General features: G+C 46.7%; 1 protein-coding gene across 2 annotated transcripts in view; it reads right to left on the bottom strand.

Moving 5' to 3' along the window:
- Nucleotides 1-10,832, bottom strand: part of epb41b (erythrocyte membrane protein band 4.1b) — a 62,914-nt gene extending 52,082 nt beyond the window's left edge. For both annotated transcript variants that reach the window (XM_036539076.1, XM_036539077.1), the window contains exon 1: nucleotides 10,724-10,832. The gene's annotated coding sequence lies outside the window, so the exon portion shown is untranslated. The remainder of the gene's footprint in view (nucleotides 1-10,723) is intronic.
- Between the last annotated feature and the right edge of the window lie 5,055 nt (nucleotides 10,833-15,887).

Genomic DNA, 15,887 nt, shown 5'->3' with positions numbered 1-15,887 from the left:
GACCGGCAGGAGAGGGGCTAATGGACCCTCGGGAGAGGTCAAAGGTCAGCCACTCAGACTGCATGATGGGAAGGCACACAGCCACACCTCAGCGGAGGGGTCTTTGTTTTACATTCGGGGCTAGGAGTGGCCATGCACATTCAATCACGAGGGCTCAACATAAAATAAGCACTTAACCCTCAGCACTGCACGACTGTTCAAATTACGCTGCATAAACAGCGGAACAGGCATAAAAATGATTTTTGTTTGAGGTATCCACTAAAATGAACCAATATTCACTCATGGTGGCTTATAAGGACAGCACGATGCTCTGCTTTAATGAGAGGGCGTGCCTCTGAATCAAAGCCCCTCGCATCAAAGGGGCCGATGGGATAGCTTTGGGCTGGAGCCTAAAACCAGAATAAAAACATTCATTCACTAATTACTTCGCGTCACTGAACCAAAACGTTGATGCTGAAATATCCTGACAAAACGGCACAAATGGAGGTAGCATGCAAGATTTACAACGCTAAGCTGGCAAACCATAAAAATAGCTTTATGTGGAACCACACACAGTCAAGGCATGCAGACAAAAGGCACTGCAACGGACAGGGGAAGGCTACCGTTTCGAATATCCACCGATGTGCGACGAGGCTGTACTGGCTGTACACAGGTTAGGGGTGGCAGCTACAGAAGAGGCCATACAGCACATTGTCTATTAAACTGTAAAGTGTCCCTGTATACGCTGCATAAACCTGGACTGGAATTTACACTTTTGCTTTGAACCATGTTTCCTCCAAGCAGTGTATTTCAGAGGCGTCTTTGTTGGATGCTGTGCTATGGTGCAACTGGGCAAGGCAGCTAAATTTAAACATTTAAGTGCATCAGATACTGATGAATTCCAATATCCATTATAGCAGCCTGCCAGATTTCAAAACAGAAAATAAAAATAATTAGTAATTAGTAGTTATTATTATTTAGTTACTAATAAAATATATGGTCTAATTATTATTTATCAAAATGTGAGATCATGAGATAAATATACGAGTGAAGCACACTTATGCAATGATTCAGTACTATGGTGCAGTTCATTTTTCCAGATAAATTCAAGTTAAGATTACTACTATCTTATCTTTGTCTCTGTACCATCAGGTACCCAAGCAGGTGCTAAAATGCTCACGCTTGAAAACTTCTCAGGTGCCGCTCAAGAACTGCACCACATCGGGGGGCGGGGGGCAGTGAAGTGGTAAGGAGCAGGGCTCATAACTGAAAGGTTGCTGGTTCCATTCCTCGCAGGGGCACTGCTGTCGTACCCACGGGTACTCAACCCACAATTCCCTCAGTAAAAATCCAGCTGTATAGACGGATAACATGTAAAAACTATAATCTATGTAAGTTGCTCTGGATAAGTAAGTGCATCTGCTAAATCAGAATAATTTAATGTAAAGCATCATTTAGAAACATACAACACTCCAACACCAAGAAACTGAGCATTCAGAGGCACTCGTTACGTCTCACTTTTTCATCACCTGATCTTATTCAACTTCATCCCTTATACAAGAGAAAACACAGGCCGACCACATAGAAAGAAAGAGAGAGAGAGAGAGAGAGGGGAGAGAGAAAGAAAGAGAGAAAGAGAGAGAGAAGAGAAATTCTGCAGGGTACATTACACGGGGTCACCCAGTTCAAACACTCCCCGCACAGTATGTCTGCCCTGCAGTTTCCCAAGCCCGGTGTCTCTCTGCCTCCTCCTCCTCCTCCTTTATTAGGGATTACACCCGCTTTGCATCACTGACAGCAGGCCCTTTGTTTCAAGCTGAGTGGGCCAGGCCGGAGCTGGAGTGACAGGCTGCGGTGATGTCACAGGCCACGATGATGTCACAGGCCACTCAAGTGAGGGGCTTCTGGTTCGGCTGGTCCAGGCCGCGGGGGGGGGGGGGGGGGGTTCGGGGCTCAAGCAGGTGTTGCCGCCGCGTGTTCACAGGCAGGTGGAAGGGGGCGGATCTTTCTGCAGCGTCAGCTGGCTCGGATGCTTATGCAAACGTGGCGTGAATGGGTCGCTCGTGCGGAGTGTGTACAGTGAGTCTAATCCCTGCTGCCTACAGCACTGACTGAGGGGAGACACTACAACTCCAAAGACAGGGAATGAAGTTGGGCAATATTCAAAAACACATGTATGCCAAAGGTCCTACTGAGGATGGGAGGGAGGGACAGACTGGGACGGGGGCTACAGTTTTGGGCAGGGTGGGGAGATGGGAGTGTGGACGGATGCAAGAGGAACTCGCTAATGGATAAGGGGTAAAAATAGCGGGAACGCGAGTCCAGGTGCTCAAGGTGCAGTAGACCCATTAAGATCATCCGTTTAAGCCTCTCGCTCTGAGCTATATATATCCTCCCTCTCCCTCTCCTCCTCTGTCACCCCCCCCAACACCTCCTCGCTCCACAGGAGCACCAGAGCGCCGAATAACAAGACAATTCCCCACAGTCAAGCGTCAGAGAAGTGTACAAAACAGCACAGCAATTAGCTTACAGGCTCTCTGCCTGCTCCAGCACACAGCGGCAACCCCCGCCAGTATGAAACAGTGTGTAGCTTTTTACCACACCCCGTACAACACTACAAAACCACCAATCAGGCCCAGCTATCAGGCAACCCTACCGCAAGCTGCCAATTATCACCATAACTTTCCTCTACCTCAGGGTTTACATTTGAGAAAGGAGAGGGAGGAGGAGGGAAAACCAAAACCAAAATAAATGCCTAAAAAAATGGCAAAAATGCTTTTCTTACATTTAGCTGGGCGCTGAAAGTGAGCTTAAGGCTTTAGCTGGGCTTTAACATTAATCGGGCACAGTGAGGATTAGGGCGTTCTCTCTCTCTCTCTTCCCCACCCCCCCACTCCTCTCTCTCTCTCTCTGCTGCTGATGTGCAAAGGCCTGGCAGCTGGATGCCGTCACCAGCTCCTGCGTTACATCACCCCGCTCTGCCTCCCTCTTAAGCCCCGCCTCTCCGACAGACAGGCGGACTGGCCACTCAGACGTGCTGACGGGAAACCCCCCGACCCCTCTGAGCTCCTCCCCTCCAGCAGCCTGGTGATGAGGGTTAATCCTCTCACGCTGCTCCAGGTTGCCAGATCACCTCAGGGTTGCCAGATCCACCTCCAATCCTCAGTTGCCGTACATACAGGTGTGCTCCCCATCCCCCACCCCCCCCGGCCATGGCCCCCTGTGTGTCAATCCACGTGTCCAAGGCCAGGTGCAAGACGCCACTCGGCCTTGGTGTCCTGATTAATGCTTTCGGCCACCACTCATCGGTCACATGGGCTGTGGCTGAGCTTTTGGTTCCACAGTTTCTCTGAGGGTTTCTGAAATATTGTCCTTTTCACAAGTACACACATTTAGCAAAACAGCGGTTTCATCTTTCATTTGATTTCTAGGAGTCTGAATCCTAAAACTCAAAATCTCTCTGAATCTCTCTACCATGCTAAAGAGGATCAGGACCAACTTGTGGGAAACACCACTAACTTTCAACGGATTCTTCAGTCCCAGAAACGACCATGTGTCTTGCTATTCTATATGATGCGTTTACACAGATAAATGGTACTGCTGTTATAAACCACTGAGTTCAACTTTTGATCATTCTTAGAGTCATTCATATGAGAATTCTTGTAATTCCCAGTCTAGAATGATTTTTTCTCAAAATTACAACAACAGACACTAGTTTCAAAGTCCAAAGACTCTGGCCAGAGTTCTCCCTGTCACATGACCCCACAGCTTAAAAAGCATGTTGAGATAGCGCCAGTTCAAAAATAATGAGATAACATCCCTGAACGCATCCTTGTTTACTCTGAGGACTGAACGGGAATCTCTCGCTCAGAGCCGATCACCTAAGAAAAGCCATCCCGATGATCGTGCTAAGAGAGGTTAAGGGGCTAATGACTGGGATTCTGTGGTTCAGAATAGGGATCAGTGCTCCCCTGCACTCCCCAGCAGGCTCTGAGACTCTCTATGACACCATCCCCTGATGGAGGCTGTGTGCTGCCCCTCTTTGACACCCCTTCTGTGGAGACACCCCTTTCCAATTGGGCAAAGTTCGATTCACAGTCACTAACCTAAGAGCCCAAACTCCCCCCGCCTCTGATCAGAGCTCCAGTTCACATTTGTTACATTACATTGTCATTTACCAAACACTCGTATCCAGAGTGACGTACAAAGGCTACAATTTTGGCATCCATCTATATAGCCGGGATTCGAACCAACAAAGTTTTGGTTACACTTTACCACTATGCTACACTGCCGCCTGTTAGACTGATATTTCACACCTGCATGATTGCCATATGAATAATTCAAAAGTGTGTGCAAATATACCAAGAGAAATGATCATTTCTGATCCTGGATTTTAAATGTTCCATTTCCCTACAAACACTACGTTTTAAAATACATTGGTAGTCAGTAAGTGGCAGATCCATCTGCCAGCAAAATCAATTTTCCATTTCTCGTTTCTGTAACCATAACCAGCAGGCTTTTGTTAGGAGTTAATGGAGTAATGGACTGACCGCAGTAGGCCTCGCCGCGACCTCGCTTTGAAATGAGGCGCAGATCAATGTAACTCTACCCCTCACCATATGCTGCATTGTACGTCGTGCTAGAGCCGGATCATAAACTTCTGATCCATTACTACAGATTCCATTAGCGTCCTAAATGACACAAGGGAGTGGCCAAGCTTTTTTCCCCCCACTCTGGTCAGCCACTGATGAACGGGGACCCTTTCATGTTCTCTCAGAACGCCTGTTGCCTGTTGTACGCTGTTGGTCTGACTGCCGTTTGTTAGTTTGATAATGCAAGGGGAACTCAGTCCTGACTCCAAGAGCAATGCTGGACAAACTCAGAAGCCACCTCTCGAGCTCATCACATAGCTTATCTCTGCCTGGGCTCAGTCCTGAAGGTTCTCCCCAATGCAACCCCTGACCAGGAGGCTCCGGAGGTAATAGCAGAAGGCCATGAGGGAGTGAGGGACAGAAAGCTAAATATCAGAGCTTGTACACGTTCAGAGAGCGGTGTAGGCAGCGATGCACGAGAGCTTGCCCAAAGTGTGGTGTGCAGGAGACAGAGAAGTATCAGAGCCTGCACATGTCCAAAGTGCAGTGTGCAACCCCATCACTACCGACAGGTCCCTGGACACACCCCTTTTTTTCCCCCCTCCGCGTCCTCCCCTGACTCTCCCACCACCTCTCCTCCCTCCCACATCATGTTTTCAGCCCTTCATAAAAGATTATCTGGCTATAAATAGCCACCAGTATCAATGGAGCGTGAGCTTACTGGATCAGTCCCTTAAGTGCGTTATAGGAAGCGCACTGAAGCCACCCTCCAGCAAAGATGGATTTTACTCTTTATACATGCGCTGCCTTCAAAAAAAGAAAGCTCTGCCAAGTGGAAATTTACCGGTTTGAGGTCAAGGGGGGAAAAAAAACCCCTAAGAGCAATCATAGCATCAAGTGTGCCCATTACTGTACGGAGAGCCGGCATTGTGCTCATCCTTCTAGGACACAAAATGGTTGTAACATTTCGTAGTTCCCGTTTCTCCGTCAGAGACATAAACCAGTACTTTCCCTCCCCCCAGCAGAGATCCCCTAAAAACAGAACCCTCTATTTACAGCACCAGTTCTACAGTGAACTACATTAACTACAACTGTGAAAAAGAATACAACATACTCAACTATATACAACTATAATACAACTACTAAGGACAGCGAGCGATATGAATTGCTAGGGCCTTAGCGAACAACAGCCCTGAGAACATAAAGTCCTTGTTCTTGTTATCTATTTGCAACAGCAAGCAAATCAGACAAAACTGACAGACCGTCTGCTGTAAGGCCAAACGGTGACGAAGTGATGAAACCCCTCAGGTAAACATTAACAAGCAACTTTTATCACCTGTGATTGAGCCCACAGATCACTGCTGTGTGCAACAACAATACTCCACAACCATCCAGCTCTCTGGGAAAAATTGACCGTCGTAACAACTGGGCCAATCAATGGGTCTTTAAATCACATTTATTTACAACAATCAATGAGTTTTAGAGCGTTTATTTAGTGTCAGACACTGTATTCCGTCTGCCTGAATAACCTTCTCTTGCCTGCAGAATGCATATGGAAGACAATATTCTTAAAATCACTGTACTGCTCATGTTTGAAGGCTAACTGTCAGCCTGTAAAAATCTGAACCCTTCTGACCAGTTTCACTGCAGCTGAAACCCTTATGAGCCAAACTCTCCCCACCAAGTTACTCCTGAGTTCTGCGTGTGATCTCGTCCTTTAGAGATGCTGCTCTCCCCTTTCTGCTGCCGAATTAGGCAGCTTCTCAATCAGGAGCCCCACAATTTATATAATAGTAACTTGCGTGTAGCCTGGACTTGCAGATTAACAACACAGATTGGAGTTACACTTCTGTCTTTGCGACTTTACCCTTCACCTGCAAAAATATGGCACAGAAACAAACTCAGCTTCACCTGATTAATTTTTAAGAGCTGAGCAAATAAGGCCTCAATTGATCAGTCAGCTGCTTCCTCGTTTGTTCTGTCGTTGGTTGGGGAAAACACACCATTATATTAAGATTTATCTTTCATCAGTAAAATCTGAAATCAATGTCTTAAATCTCAAAGTGTCAGTGTTTTTTTTTTTTGAAAGAAGAGAGATGGAAGTACTATGTCATTGTTTGTGACCCCCCACCCCCCCATACAATCTCTCTACACTTTTCAAAGTACACAAAACATTTCTTGACAGTACCAAGATTCGTCAAGAGCATTTGAAAATGGTCAAATTAAATTCAAGGGATCAAATTCAGAAAATGTCAGATCTGTGATCACAAAGAGAGAGAGGGAGCCCCTGAAATCGCACCCTCCCCAGGGGAAGACATGATTTCCTCAGACTGGCGTTCCTGTTCTTGCACCAGCGGCTCATCTTTATCTGCGCAGCGGAAGCGAAGGGTGCATCTGCTTCACGCGCCAACGCTCCCGTCTCAATGACACGCAGGAGCGAGAACGCAGGGGGACAAATGTCACACCCAGACCGTCACTGCCAGCACCAGCACCACTGCGCAGTCAAGCCATTTTACTACATTTACTACATTATTGGCATTTAGCAGACACTCGTATTCAGAGCAACTTAGACAGGTTACAATTTTTTACATGTTATTCATTTATACAGCTGGATATTTACTGAAGCAATTGTGGGTTAAGTACCTTGGAACAGCTCTGCTCCAGTGGGGAATCAAACTGCCAATCTTTCGCTTACGAGTCCTGCTCCTTACCACTATGCTACACTATGCCGCCCCGTTGATTTTAAAAGTGTCTCCAGCGGAAAGCGGAACTCTCAGCGACGGGCCTCTCTCTGGACATGGGGGCACGAGAAGCAGAATCCAGGAAGGACAGGACATGACTGATGATGTGTCTACAGGAGACCCAGGTGCAATTCAGCAGGCTCTCCCAGCTGCAGGACCACAGCTTCCACTGGGGCCATTTGGCTGGAGATACTGTTGATGCACCTCCGCATTCAGGGGAGTATTATCTGCTCACTCGTGTCATGCTAACAATCACAAACCCATGCATCAGAGTTAAACACGACATCTACATTTTTCTAGCCCAACACAGAGATGGCCCAATTTGTTATCTACAGACTCTACACGGGTTTGGCAGCTCGGCTGTCCACCACTTTTTAAATTGTAGCAGTGTGGCAGTGTAGTAAGTATGAGCAGGGCTCATAACTAAAAGGTTGCTGGTTCGATTCCCCACAGGGGCACTGCTGTTGTATCCTTGGGCAAGATACTTAACCCACAATTGCCTCAGTGTATACACAGCTGCATAAATGTATAAAATTGGCTGAGAGTGTGAGCCAAATGACAATAATGTAATGTGTCATGCAAAAGTCAGCACGCACAACAGCAAGATGATGCGCCTGTAAAAAAAACTATCCCGCCACACAGAAGGTGTCAGACCACAGCCATATGCCGAGGGACTGGCGTTTCCCGCAGCCCACCTGAACACAGAGGGGTGTCCCGTTACTCTGCTCCCATTGGCTCGGAGCGGAGGCAGCGAGGCGGGGTCCAGAGGCGGGCTGGAGCACAACAGCAGGAACCTCAGACCGCACATCCATCATCATCCATCTCTGGGACCCAGAGCCAATTAATGCCCTCTGCCGCACCGCTCCAGCCAAACAAATCAACCGCAGTTGGGGCTGACACACACACACAAACACGCAGCTGGTCCTTACAAGGATATCCTTAAGCTGCCCAAATACAATGCATTGCATCCCACCCTTGTTGATCCCGTTCTGGCAATGCCACATTATTCCTGAGGTACGGATGAGGGTGGGGTGCTGCCTTTGTTAACCTGTTAAACCACCTCCCCATCACAAAAAAAAACCCTCAGCCAGCCCGACCCAAGTTTTAAAAATGCAAGACCAAACATTTTTAGGAAGCCTCAAAAATGCTGACCTAAGACCATCCAAACGCATGCACCCGGAGGAACACGCACCTGCTCCGTTCAAAATAACCCGACATGATACATTATCGGTAGCATGCAGAGATGCCTGACGATGCTTCTGATAATGGCAAAAAAAGGTCCACACAGGCAGACACGTTATATGCACTGGGGACTCTCTGGGGTCTGGCGCCATTTTTCGGACACGCCCTTGCCCCTCTCTAGCCTCGCTGACAGATGTGATGGGAATGATCGTGTCCCTGAATGGCAGGTCTTCAGCCCAAATGCAGGAGAGGTGACATGACACAACCGGGGAGGCAAAACTGCTCATCCCGCATGCTTTAACACACCCTTGTCCTTATACAGCACACCCTTTACACTCACAAAGCACCTGCTCCGATAACAGCTAAGAACAACGGACCTACAGCAAGCCTTAACTACAACTGTGTGAAGATCCCAGGGTTAAAAAAGCTGAAGGATTCCCTCACAATCTAACACAGATGGGAGAATTTGTTTGAATTCTTTCTCAGTAAGAAAGTGTGACCACAAACCAGTAATTCCAGACTAAAACTTCTAAATGCAGCAAAATGACATCTGCGGTACAATGATCAAAATTCTCAATGTATGGAATTTGTTTACCAAAAAGCAAAACGAGAACAAAAGAGCCTCTGTCTGAGGGAAATGTTTTATGTTTGAATATTTGCGACAAGTTTATTACTGTGTGTTAACCCGCATGTCCATTCGGCTCTTTCTTTAAATGTTGGGCTATGGTTAGTGTAATTCTTATATGCGTGAGAAGACATACAGTAATTCAAGTCCTCGGAGTTCGGTTTTGTCCTGAGACGAGTTGATGTTGTCCCGTAACGTTACACAAAGCCCACAGCCAGACACCGCTGAGCAAAACAAATAGGATGTTTATTTAGAGCACCACGGATTTCCCCGTGGTTACGTAAGTTATTAAAATACCAATAATAATTTTAATTGCTAGTTGATATGAAGTGAAATCGTGGGGGATAAAGATGAATTTTAATTTACTTTTATTGCTTTTGCTTTCATTCTTGTCCAAAAAAATCCGACACCAACAACCGTTTTGTTCAGCACAACAGATGCTCGTTTCCTGAGCTAACTTGGAACACAAAAGTGCAACTCGAGTACCCACCACACCATAGTCAGCAACTGGGACACAGACAATGGGATCGGCTTAAGCCGAACAAAAGAGCCACCAACTTATTAAATGCCGGACCTCGATAACTTTTATGCTTTATTTTCTAACACGCAGACACACACACGAATGAAAGGCACGCACAGATACGCCGCAAGTAAGACTCACGTTATCCAACTGAATGAAAAAAAAAAATCAATTTATACCTATCGATCATAATAAAGATGTCACCATTATAAACCCCTTGATTTACCACTACTTTATTTCACGTTATAAGAACAAATAGAGCTGGCGCTCAAAAACGCGGCGTTTACAGGTTTTCAAAAAGAACATTTGCCGCTACCGTGTGTCAAAGTAGCGAACGGCACGAAATCAGCGCCTCAATCGCCGCTTACGAAGTGTACCGCGTAGTCTCAAATGCACACCGACAGAACTGTCGTATAAATAAAATGAGGACACTGTATTCGCGTTAAGTGCTGTGAGAAATAGCGCACAGAGGAAAAGAAAAAAAAATAGCCTGCTTTGGAAAGACAGTATCGTGCCTGGTGCACCTTAACCGTGCGTGTTCAGTTGGAGGTGTCCATTACGTTTGTTTTGATGCATTCGCTGGCGAGTTAACCGCGCACGCAAGCACTCTTTTCCAGCGCAAAGAAGCTGACGAACGATTCTCTGCTAGAATAGAAAGAATTGCCACCACAAATCTACAACTAAGTTTCTGCGACGCTGTGGCGCGTTTAGTTTCAACGCAACACGTTAATCCGCGAGTTAGCAATTTGATGTCTGCGGAAGCGGCGATTTCTTGTTTATGTTGCCACGCAATAGACGCACAAACCTTTCTTTCCCACCATACTAGCGAGCAACCACTAAACCGTCCAATTTAACCATCCATCTTGCTATATATAGATAGCAGCATCCTGTGCGTTTATTTATCTATTGCAATTCATTTATTCTAACCTTCAACTAATTAACGGGCAGACATGCATTTAAATGGTCACTGTACGAAAATGGCGCCGAATGTTAAAAAAAAAAAATCAAACGCAAATTCCCTTCATTGCAGTCGAAGCGTCACAATGCACACTAAATCAAAGTAGGAGGTTTTTGTTGCGCTTACCTTTTTTCTTTAGATCATCAATTGGGAAAATAAATCCTCAGTTCAGAAAGGGATTCAGAAGCAATATTCCATCCGCACACGAAACACACTATGTTTCAAAACCCATGTGTTTTTGTCTGCTTTTTTTTTAAAACTGGTGTTTCAGGATCCTCGTAAAAAGGTGGGGCTACCTATGCAATGAGAGAACTTTGTTTAAAGAGCGGACCAATGGGAGGGCCGCGGCCGCCGGCCTCGTCCAATCACAGCGAAGGGGAATGGTGTTCGATGGGAAGCGCCAAGGTAGCACGGCTGCGAAACAGAAAACGCTCCAGTCCACACACACCATTTGCAATGTCAGTGTGAGGACAGCGTCGTTGTACACTGCCACCACTTTTACTTGATGTTGTTATTGCTAATGTCGTCGCAGCCTAAATTTATGAGATTTATGTTTCACATTAGCGATTGTTTTTCCTCTAAATCCATGTGCTTTTCGAATACGCCTAAAGAAATCGATCTGAAAACTTAAAATGTATGGTCACTAGCTAGATGTTAATAGTGACACATATGATATTATCCTGAATATGCATTTGGATTTTGTCACTCGCAAATGCGTTATGACTTTGCAACGTATTATGCCAAATCAAAGGGAATTTTTAAATTTAGTCATTTTATCATTTAAATGACTAATCTTATAAAAGTGGGCTGTAATTAGAAGCCTGCACCATGATTTGTGTGGACATGAAATGAGATCAGATGGAACAACTGTCAGAACAAGCACTGGAAGGGAGAGTGGCTCCACATGCAAGCAATTTCCTGAGGAAAAGCGACACTTGCATTTAGAAACAGCACCCAGTCAACGAACAAGAAACATGTGCATGCAAGCACTCTGGAAGCCCCTGTTCCAGACTGTAGCCCAGACACAATCCCTCCCCGTCTCCCACACACAGATATCTACAGCGATGCTCCCTACAGAAGCAGTGCAGGTCTCTGCTCCTCTCTCTCCCCACTCCTCCCCACGCAAGCCTCCACTCTGCGCCACCGTCAATCAGAAAACATAAATAATAAATACAACCCGGCCTGGGGAGGAGTCCCAGATGAGAGCGCCGATGGCTGGTGCCTCCTCTCTGATCATGAAAAATAACATTCTCAGATACGTTTAGGTATATTACAATCTACACTTACATTTACATTTATGCATTCGGCAGACGCTTTTATCCGAAGCAACTTAAAAGCGAGGCAGAGTGCAACACAAGCAAAACCTGCACTGAATTTTTGCACTTTGTAATTTGTACTGATTTTTGCTCTTTGCACTTGACTCTGCACTGCTTGCTTCATAAATTACTCTGAGGGTGTCAGCTGAATGACCAAACACGCTGTAATCATAGTCATAATTTTCTGTCAAATAACGTGTTGTAAAGCACACAACATACACAAAGCTATCGATGGTCATGAAACACGTCCTAAATACCCGTCCTTTTTCCGTAAGGGTACTGTGCTTTCTTAGAGAGCGACAACACACATGCGCCAAACCAAGCAAGGACCGCGCCCTGGGTGGGAGGGGCCAGTCCACCGCGCATGCACACGCAAAACGGACTCAAATTCTGGCGTGGAGAATGCATCCAAACCCGATAATTTCGAACAAGTACACGAACACACACACACACACACACACACACACACACACACACGCATGTATGACCCCAAAACTGGAGCTGCTCCCTGATGCTCCGCCTCCGCGCACGGATTGTGCCCATCAATAATTTGTGGGGACGGTGCGTGTGGCGTGAGGGGAAGGGAAGGGGAGTGCTGAGGGATTGTGGGAGTACCTCCGCTGCCCGAGAGACCCTCTCAGCCATGCCTCTCTCGGGGGGGGAACGGGCACTGCCGAATCTGCCTTTTACCAGCTCTCTGGAGATTACCCATTTCAAAGTGTAATGGCCGCACAATTCCATTTCTTCACTCCTAACCCTTCCCCCCCCAACCTTCGATTCTGTTTTTGCCCCCCACCACCACCCTGTTCCCTCCCGCCCTCTTCCTGGCACATGATATTACCCACACTTCACTGCCTCCAGCACGGTCATCACGCGGCTGTCTGAACCCATTTGTGCTGTAAGTCTTGTTCAGTGGCAGACTGGGAGTGGGTCATGTGACTGCATCTGGCCTGGCGGCTGGTGGCAGCGCACTGCCGCTTGCCACACCACGCCTGTCCGTTTATCGTCTCATCTCTTACATTACATTATTGTCATTTAGCAGATGCTCTTATCAAGATCGAATTACATACGTTACAGTTTACACATGCTATCCATTTATACAGCTGGATATTTACTGAGGCAACTGTGGGTTGAGTACCTTGCCCAAGGGTACAGCGGCAGTGCCCCAGTGGGGAATCGAACCAGCACCCTTTCGGTTACAAGCCCTGCTCCTTACCACTATGTCACACTGTCACCCTACTCTGTAAGTTTTTAGGAGGCAAATAAGATGCATCATTACCGTCCGGCAAATATGCCCTTTTGTAATGGTAAGACAATGTGGCCAGACGGTTCACGTGGAAGGAGAGCTAGGTAGCTGAAGCATTGTTCATTGATGCACCTCACTGTGATTTACACAACCCAGTCAGAAATTACCACAGCATATTTTCTCTATTGAGTTTGGCTCTGTTTGCAATCCAATTTAAACATGCTCAGGATAAATAACCTAATGGGGACTGATTTAATAAGCGGGAAAAAAAGGTCACTGTGTACAAAATCAATACCTTCCATTGTGTCTGGGAGGCATAGCATGGATTTATTAAAATGGTGATATTGGACATTCTAAAACGGTGATAACTGCCAGTGAGAAATAAGCATAAGCGTAAAATTAGCCAAAATTCTGTGTAATCAAACACATGCTCCTAAGTGGTTAGGACCATATTAATGTTCGCTCTCTCAGGAGAATCATATTCCTGTTTCACCTTAACAATAAAGAAAACATAAAACTTCTTATAGATAAGACTCCTTAGACTAGATTTTGTTTGCTTGATGCTCACAATAATTGAAGCCCATTTCTATTCCACACCTACTCATTATTCCAATGCGATTGTGATTATAATGTCATTTTCTCTTGCTCATCACTATTACAATAAGACGTATGGCACTACAAAAAAAAAGAGGTGAAATAAACAAGACAAAAATTGGCATTAGAGTTTAGCCTCCAGGGAGAGAACATGAAAAATCTCTTAATTAAAATCTCTGATCTCTATTGTGTTTTCATATAAAAGACAGCAATGAGACACCTGATTCCAGAGGGGGCGTGAATCGCATTGGCTGGCGGAAAAAGAGGGCGCTCCCCTGCGAATGTGCTGGGAAGACCCCCCCACCCCACCCCACCCCAGTAAGGTGACCTGCCAATGCATTGAGTGCATACAGAACAAAACCCCACCAGACACAGGACGGCGTGTGTGTGCACACGATGAACCGCGCTGCTCTGCCACGTTCGGGGCAGGGCTGTGGAATGGTGTCCCCTCCCCTCCATTCCCCTCCCCACACCCACTCTGGTCGCCTAGAGACCATGCCTGGTGCTGCCTCCCCCTGCCCCCCCCCCTGCCCCCCCAGCTTCCCCCCACTCTAATGTAGGAGCAGGTGTTCAGCCAGACCCCAGTAAAATGAGGAAGCGGCACCTCTCAGACACAGGGTCCCGGGAGACTGTCCAGGGGGGTGGGTGGGGGGGGCGGGGCACACCCCCCCTCACCCCCCGCTCCTCCAGGCCTCGCTACCCCCCCACCCACAATCTCCGTCTGTGGCTCTGGGCAGGGTCGCGCACCAGCTGAGCGCAGGGCCGTCGTGTCTTCCTGCGCACTGCACAGTCTGTGCCACCATGCCTCTGTGGCTCCGTGGCGGATTACATAACTCACCACCCCTCACCCCCCCCCCCCCCCCAAACACACCCCCCCCAGGCCCCCAGGCGCTCCTCCTGTCTGTTCCTGCCCCTTTTGTTTGCGTCTCGTGTCACTCAAGGTGTTAGCGGCCCCGCTTGAAGCTCATTCACAGCCCTAAAGGGTCATTTCCGACACAAAAGCAGGGCCCTGCATTACAAAACATTATTGGCTTTTAGCAGACGCTCTTATCCAGAGCAACCTACATACACTAGGTTACAGTTTTATCCATTTATACAGCTGAATATTTACTGAGGCAATTCTGGGTTAATTACCCCTCCCAAAGGTACAAGACCAGTGCCCTAGCACAGAAACAACCTTTTTTGGGTTACGAGCCCTGCTCCTTACCACAACACCACACTGCTGTCCCAAATGCACAGCGTTTGACCCCTCCTGAGGGACAGTATGCAGGACTACAGCTAGGAGGCGCTACTCTGTACTGCCACAGTAACATGAAAAGAAGATGTTGGTCGGGGCTGTGTTGTATTTAATGATAAAGGGAGACCTGACCCTTTGGTCACATGGTGGGTGGGGTCTCAGTGCATCATCTGTCACCATGACACTGTACTCAGAGGGGCCCCCGGTCCTCATCTTGCCTCACTTGTCATGTTGTATTAATTTGGGGTGGCTGAGTCTAAATTAATGCATTAATTATAGTGTGGATAAGCACCTTTGAGAGTGAATTAGCCTTGACATGAGAGAGAGAGAGGGAGAGAGAGGCACAGAGAAAGGAAGATGGAGATGGAGAATAAGGCTAGGAAGAGAGTGTACGTGAGTGTACTGTGGCATTGTGAACCTATAGTGCACTCCATTCATTACCAAAATAATACTGTTTCAATACTGAGCTTTTAAATATCAAGAAATACGCACACAAGAATCATTTTGTTCTCGCTCTCAACTTCATACATACTGATTATATAATAAAAAGTACTATATTGCTTAATCCATAATATTACACTCAATCGGGTGCAAAATTCAGAATAAACATCTAGGATTTAAATCAGAAAAATCAGCACTGTGCTTGGAAAAAACATTTAGCAGTTTAGCTAACAGCCTGGATGCCTGGATGTAATTATTATTATTTCTCTTACTATTATTAAGAGCAGGAACAATGGCAATAACAACAACAATAATAACAGTAGTGATAGTATATGATCATTTCCCAGATGTCTTTTTTGGCCTGTGCCCATGCCTTCCACTGTGTGGGAGTGTGGGTGTGTGTATGCGTGCATGTGCCTACGAGTGTGCATGTGGCTGAGTGTGTGTGTGTGTGTG

This window comes from Megalops cyprinoides, chromosome 10 (assembly GCF_013368585.1).
Source record: "Megalops cyprinoides isolate fMegCyp1 chromosome 10, fMegCyp1.pri, whole genome shotgun sequence".
NCBI lineage: Eukaryota > Metazoa > Chordata > Actinopteri > Elopiformes > Megalopidae > Megalops > Megalops cyprinoides.
This window is presented reverse-complemented; position numbering and strand designations above follow the sequence as displayed.